The sequence below is a fragment of the Populus euphratica genome, unplaced genomic scaffold (assembly GCF_000495115.2).
Source record: "Populus euphratica unplaced genomic scaffold, PopEup_1.0 scaffold734.1, whole genome shotgun sequence".
Taxonomy (NCBI): domain Eukaryota; kingdom Viridiplantae; phylum Streptophyta; class Magnoliopsida; order Malpighiales; family Salicaceae; genus Populus; species Populus euphratica.
Window position 1 is genome coordinate 6,869 of NW_011500600.1, and position 7,468 is coordinate 14,336.

General features: G+C 26.9%; 1 long non-coding RNA gene across 1 annotated transcript; it reads right to left on the minus strand.

The window, feature by feature from the left end:
* Positions 1 to 1,988: 1,988 nt before the first annotated feature.
* Positions 1,989 to 3,832, minus strand: LOC105115598 (uncharacterized). Its single transcript, XR_840367.1, has 2 exons — positions 3,437 to 3,832; positions 1,989 to 2,379 (listed from the first exon to the last, which is right to left on the minus strand). It is a non-coding gene; the product is annotated as an uncharacterized LOC105115598 (long non-coding RNA).
* Positions 3,833 to 7,468: the final 3,636 nt, after the last annotated feature.

The following is a 7,468-nucleotide window of genomic DNA, read 5'->3' on the forward strand; positions in this document are numbered from 1 at the left end:
GTTGTATTTTAAAATATTTTTTATTTAAAAATATATTAAAATAATAATTATTTTATTTTTAAATTTTATTTTTCATATTAAAACATCTCTAAAAATATTAAAAAAAATATTAATTTGATGTGAAGTAAAAAATATAAAAAATTTAAAATTTTATTAGAAACACTTAAAAAAAATCTCTAAAAAAATGCAATCTAAAAATAAATTCGCTGCACAACGGAACAGGTTATAACCCGTGCTTAACTTGTGAGAGATAACAACTAACTTGTAATAAATACAAATAGAAGCAGGTTTCACATATATATATTCTTTATTTATTTAAGACTTAATATATCAAAAGGTGATAATTACTTTGTATTATAAAACAAATGCAAGTTCAGTGGATATAAAGAATATTAGTGATATATGGATATTTAAGGATTTTTTTTCTCTATAAGAATACTAATTATTATTCTAAGAAAAGCAGTAAAGAAGGGATGAAAATATATAGCTGTATAAATATAAATATAAATATAAATATAAATATAAAGTGCAGATCATCATGTAATTTGAGGGGGAAAGATTGAAGTGAAGCATATACAATGAGAGTGATAATATTAATTTAGAGCTTCGATTTAATGGATTTAATTTTCATCTTCTTTGATTTGAATATTTAACTAAACTTAATTTTTTAATTATCGCTTTGTCCTTTCCTTTTCTTTGAATTTCTCAAACTTAATTCTCTCTTTCTTTTCAATTTGATTTTGAGCCCGTTTCGCTATGATTTAGCATTTGTTTTATTATTTAACCATAATTTTATGAGTTTTGATTTCAGTTTTTGAGAAGCTACTTCTTTTTGTTATGTTTTTTCTTTGTTTTTGATTAAACTGTATTTTATTATTGTTGAATTTATTATTCATAATACCAAAATAACTTCACTCTCATTACTCTCATTTGAACTAATCAAAAAATCAAAGCTAGCTAATTTTTGCATAAATTAAAAATTTCATGAGACCCAAGTTTTTGTATCTGTAAATTATAAAAATATACAAATGTTTTCATTCTCAACAATTATTTACATAATTTAATCCCTCCTACGAATTGTTCTAATCTATATAGTTCCATGTTCACAACTTTATGAAAACTAGAGGTCTTTCTTTATGGATTATGTTTGAGAAGTTTAATGGGACAATAAAATTAGTATTGTAATTTGCATGGTTGTTTTTACAATGTATTAATAATGAAATGCACATTAATATATTATAAAATAAAAAATTAATGCATATCCTTTTTTATCATTTTATTACCAATATCAATTTCAACAATTATTTTAACCAAACATCTTGGACATGTTCTTTGTTAAATAATAATTTTAATCATAATTTTATTCAAATATGTATTTTAATCTAAACAATTATAATTAAAAATAATTTATTTAAATTTATTTTTTTAGACCACAGTCACAAAAACTACCTTTTCCAAGAGTTGAGTGAATAGCTAGCAAAGAGACCATTACTAAATTTCCAATCTCAACTAATATGTTCAAAGTGGCAAGACTCAGCCTCTATTCTTCGTAAATTTTTATTTTATTTTCTTCTATTTTGCTCTTGCAACAATACGAGTGAGAGAGAGAGACGACCACCTCATTTGTTTGTGTTTCCGATTTTCATTCATGGGGTTTCTTAATTAGGAGAGAGTATTAAATTTGATGGTAGGAAAGCAGTGCTGTGAGGATGCAAAGGGGAGGAGGTTGGTGGTGGTGGTGGTGTTGCTGACGGCTATTGATGGTGCCTTTGCCAGCGCTGATTGTTGATGGTGCCACTGCTAGCGGTGACTGTCGTTATTAATATACAGTGGCATTCTCGTTTTTTCAATTTCGTGATAAGCTAGCATCGATTGAGAATGTGAAGGCTAATTTCTAAGAAGTTGGCATGTAAAGTGTTCTCACGTATATCGATATTTTCAGTGATAAATCTCATATGGGATTACAGAAATCCATTGAAACTCTTCATAATAAAATAAAAGATACTATACTATCTTCGTCTCCTTTATTTCTCTCTTGCCAGCTACAAGAAGATGTAAAGCTCTACAAATTAATCAAAGGTACAACTAAACGTAACACTAACTTTCAGCAGCAGGAACTTTTGATATCAACCTCAACGCTTCACCATATATAATGCAAGGCAAAAACCAGGATTGCAAGGTACGCTTAATAATGCGTACAGAAATTTATTGACTGTAGATGCATATATCACAATATTAAACTATTAAATATTTGCGTTATTTTGTCCTCAATAAAAGATGTCATGAAATTCAGCTAATTAGCCGTTGGACCGGTGGAGGGACCAACTTTGTAATGGCCGTCCCGTGGAGGACCGCTTTGAATTCCTCCAGCCTTCTCAACTGCATGAACACAAAGAAATTAATTATGCCATAAGATAGTTCATAATTTCCTTTTAGGACCTCGGAGATACATAATTTATTTTTCAAACAAATAACAATGGAGTAAGGCAAAAGAAGAGTTTATAACAGAGATAACATATGGTACTGGCATGCTTGCGTTTATGCCTTCGGCCACTTAAGAAATTTAGTTAGCCCTAATATGTTGAAGTACATTACATAGAGTCATATGGGCTTAAATAACGTATGAATAACTAAAGCACACTGTTGGATTCATATGAAGTGGCCTCCCACATATGCAATCAGAATTAATCCTTATAAAAAGAAAAGATTTTCCCTGGTCCTCTTTTAAAAGGTAATTAGCTAAATATCCCTTTTCTTTTATTTTTCTTTGATGATTAAGCTAATTAAGTATCTCTATTCAGAGTTGCTATGAACATATGAGATGTTCAAATTGTAAAGTAACCACTTAATTAAATTAATTAAATCCACATAATTGGTGAAAGATAAAAATGAGTAGAGTTGTTGGCAAAATTAATGAAATTGTTGGCATAATTAGTGAAATATAAGTGAAGATGAATTACTAGTATAATTTATGTTATAATTGGTGATATAATTTATGGTCTTTGTCTTATCATTCTTGTACATAAATAGATAATACATCTAAATCTTAAATGCACATCAAGATAGAAAGAAGAAGAGAAAAGTAAAGAGAGAGTAATACCACAAAGTTGTAAAATATTTATGATAAAATAAGTGAGGTATTTTCTTCTAATAATAAAAAAATTCTTAGTTATTTTCATATTATTTAAGAGAGATTGTAATTTTTGCATTACTTAATAAAAAAAATTTATATTTGTTTATAGATATAATCTAATTAAATAAACCATATAAATTTTTATATTTTATTTCTGATTTTATTTTATCTCTTATCTTTTATCTTATCAAATATATATATAGCAGTATCCTAACACAAATAAACTCATCATTTGATTAAGCTTTTCTAACTCAGCAACATTTTGAAGAACCAAGAAATTAAGAAGGGGCAGGTCCGACTTACAAATCATAAGAGGCCTGGCAATCTCTGACAGATCCCTTGATCCCATTGCAGAAGACAAAAGAAGTATGACAATCAAGAAAGCGTTCCAAAAACATAAAAATTTCTTAGAAGCCATTGTTCCTGTAATAATACAAAGCACATTCGATGAGAACATAGGTGTGTGTGTGTGTTTTTATATATAATAATCATACATGGGCGGAGCTAGAATTTCTAGGTTGGGTGGCATGGGTTGACTGAGATGGTTTGGGAATTAATGCCATGGCAAGATGTATTAAACTGAAGGGTAGAGAAATTTGCGAGGTTTGGAGGTTTCATGGAAACTGTGGCTAAAGCTAGCTGGGCCCGCCCCATGAATCCTTAATAAGGTATCCTTGCGAGAATTCTTTCATGTGGAAAACTGAGAACAAAGACAATTTGAAAGTCCAAGTCCTTGCCATTAATCTATATATTTGGAGGCCACTGCGTGTCTAGACTTTTGGCCAAGGTGACTTCCAAGACTTTGCCCTCAAAATCTTGTGTTTGAAATGGGAATAATTAACGCTAACATCAAGGTTATTAATTTTATTTTGTTTTTTTTAAATGATTAAAATATTTTATATCAATTAAAAAAATAAAATAAAATTAAATAACTTTCATTTCATTTTAAATCTCGATCTGTTCTAGATTTTAGCTAATCTCGATCTGTTCTAGATTTTATAGCTAAATTTCAGCTGAAATGTTTCGATTTCATTCCACATATTTCATTCTAGTCTTGAAAAATCATTGAATCAAATTAAACCTGGTTCAATTTAATTAATTAAACCACCCAAATATAAAAAAAAAATTTCATTATTATTTTCAATAACAATGATATTAATAATAATATTGAAAATTATTATTACTATTTTCATTAACAATGATATTAATTTTTTAAAATTAAATTTGTCACTAATATATATGGTTTATATTTACGTTTTTTTCTTCATGTTTATACTTTGTAGGAATTTGAACAAAATAAGGAATGTTTTAGATCCTATTAGTCTTGATAACATTAATCTAACTTTATATTTAAAATATTTGTGTTAAAACATTTTATTTTCATAATATTTTGATATTTTATTTAAGTTAAATTACTTTAAGTTAAAGATTGATTTAATCTTAACTATTTAAAAATATTTTAAATTTTACAATTATATTTGTTTGGTGTGTATGTGTGTGTGTATATATATATATATATATAAACAGTACAATCCTAACCTTAAGACAAAACACTTCAAAACTAAAACATTTTATTTTAGTTAAAAATATAAAATAACTATTGAAACAGAATTTACTACATGGTTGAAACACAAAGACTAATTCACGTTAGTTTGTTAGGCTTCACGCAAGCTACAAGAAAAGCCTTGTATATGGCACCTCAGCAAGACGTCACCCATCAAAGTTAATGGACACTTATCTATTTTTACTTGTATATTTAAAGAAAAATTGATTTTTGTTGAGCTATCCAACTAAGATTAACCCATTAATATTAATATTACTATTGTATTTTTATGGTCGGAACGTGGCTAACCAAACTCTATCACTCTTCTCTTCTTTTTTTATCACTTTATCTCTTTCCTCTAAACATTAAACAAATAAAATTTAAAGTCTTGTTTGTTTTATAAAAAATAATTTTTATAAAAATAATTTTTTATATTTTTCATATTTATTTAATATTAGAATAATTACTCAATAGATTTTTCAGCCAAAAAAAATTAAACTTGATTTATAAAAAAATATTTTTTTATTTTAGGAGGAATATATTTTTTAGAAGTTATAAGAAATTCAAAAATATCTTATTATTTATTAATTTTATTAAATTTACTCATCAATTATTTAACTACTATATATTTTATTTTGAATTTGTTTTAATTTATTTATTTTTCAATCTCATCTATTAAAATTTGATTTTTATATCAACTTTGATATTTATTATTTTATTTCTTATTTGCTTTTCTCTTAACTTTTTTTAATTAAAATTTTTTATTTATCAAGTTTGATCCCTATTTTATTTATTTATTTTATTTAAAATAATTTATGAAATTGAGATTTATTTTTTAATTTTATTGCCTTTCAACTTTTTTATCTTTCAAATTCAATCTTTATTTTTTTTGCTAATTTTTTTATTTTAAATAATTAATGAAATTAATTTTTTTTAATTTTATCCTTTTTTAAAAGTTTTATCTTTTAGATTTGATTTTTATTGTTTTAATAAATTTTTAAAAAAAATTAAAAATTTATTTTTCAACTCATTTTTAGAACATAGTCCAATAATATAAAATATTTTCTAACTTATTTTTTATAATATTGTTAAATATATAAAAAAAAAATATTTTTCATGAAACCATTTTGAAAATGAACACTGCTTTTTAACAAACAAAGCTTAAGAACAAAAACAAAAATCTTAAAAATTGAAATTTCAAATATCACATCAAAGTTTTTCAAACTTTTTCACAATAAAAAAATAATTTTTTATTTAATTTTAGTTTTTATATTTTTAATTTTTTTAACCATGGGTTAAGTTTAACTTTTACTGTAAAAAGGTTTTGGTTAATAAATTCAAACACAAGAGTTATAATAAACGATAAATATAGTCATGAAACTCATCTCAACCGCAAATCTATTCATCCATCAATCCTGACTGTAATCTGAATACACACACACACAAGAGTTAATGAGAGGAACAAGGGATGATGAGCTGCAGGTTGCAAGGTTCTGAGACTGAGACTGAGACCCAGATCAATAATACCATCACCTTCCTAGGCTGATAGTAAGAGGAGTGCGGAGCTGGAGGGTTTAGAAGGAAGCCTGATGCATCTGAATCCAATGGATTAACATTGCAGGATTAATGACTAGAATGAATGCTTGTTGTAAGAACTTGGAATTGTGGTGACCTATTTACACACTGAATTCTGCAATGAGAATTGAAAGTAGAAGTGGGTGGCAACCAAGTAGACAGGTAAGCTTTCTCCCATTATCAACATTATTGCAGTGGTTCTGCTTTTCAGGTTGGAAATCCGACGGTGAGCAACCTGTCAGTGAATGATCAGGGTTAAACTGTATGAATTTTAGTTTGGGTGGCAAATTAGGAAAAACATTCTAAGAGGGTCAAAATTTAAAATTTTTATTATTAAAACTAAAAATCTAATTTTTCAGAGGAAAAAAAATTACTTGCAAGAGCGGCGGCCCTAACAGCCCTCTGCTTCCGCCACTGGGAGCAACTCACAAATATGAAATTATCTTATCAGCATCAGAAAAGGTAGGGGGAGGAGATGCACACAGTATTAAGACTACAGTCCACTTCGAAAAATTACTCAAAAGTCCGCCGCCATAATTGATGAGAGAGAAATACACAGTCCACTTACGAGAGATGAGCATAAAATATGTCATCATATGCAGAGCTAGTCAAGTCTGCACCGTGTGGAGCCCAAGCGGCTAGGCCAGCGCGGGACGAAGATTCTTATTATTTAAATAAACGAAAAACACGTCATAGCAAATATATCCGTGTGGAGCCCAGGGGTTTAGGCCAGTGCGGGACGAAGATTCTTGGAATTTATTTAAATAAACGAAAAACACGTCATAGCAAATATATCCGTGTGGAGCCCAGGGGTTTAGGCCAGTGCGGGACGAAGATTCTTGGAATTTATTTAAATAAACGAAAAACACGTCATAATAAATACTAGATATCATGTCCATGAGATGCCACGAGCTTATACATACTTGTATATTATTATAAAAAAATAAAAAAAATTATATAAAAAAAAACTATTACAATCTATAATATTTTAAAAAAAAAAACTATAAAATTAAATTTTTAAATAGATTAATATTTAAAAAATAACATGAATAAAAATATTTTAGAAAAAATCATAACAAAAAAATAAAAGAAAAAAATCCATGCAGGAAATATTGTAAGAGAAAATTTATAGTTGTAATTATTAATTAATTTAATATTAAAAATAATAAAAATAATTTTAAAAAAATCATAATAAAAAAATTATATAATATTTCCTA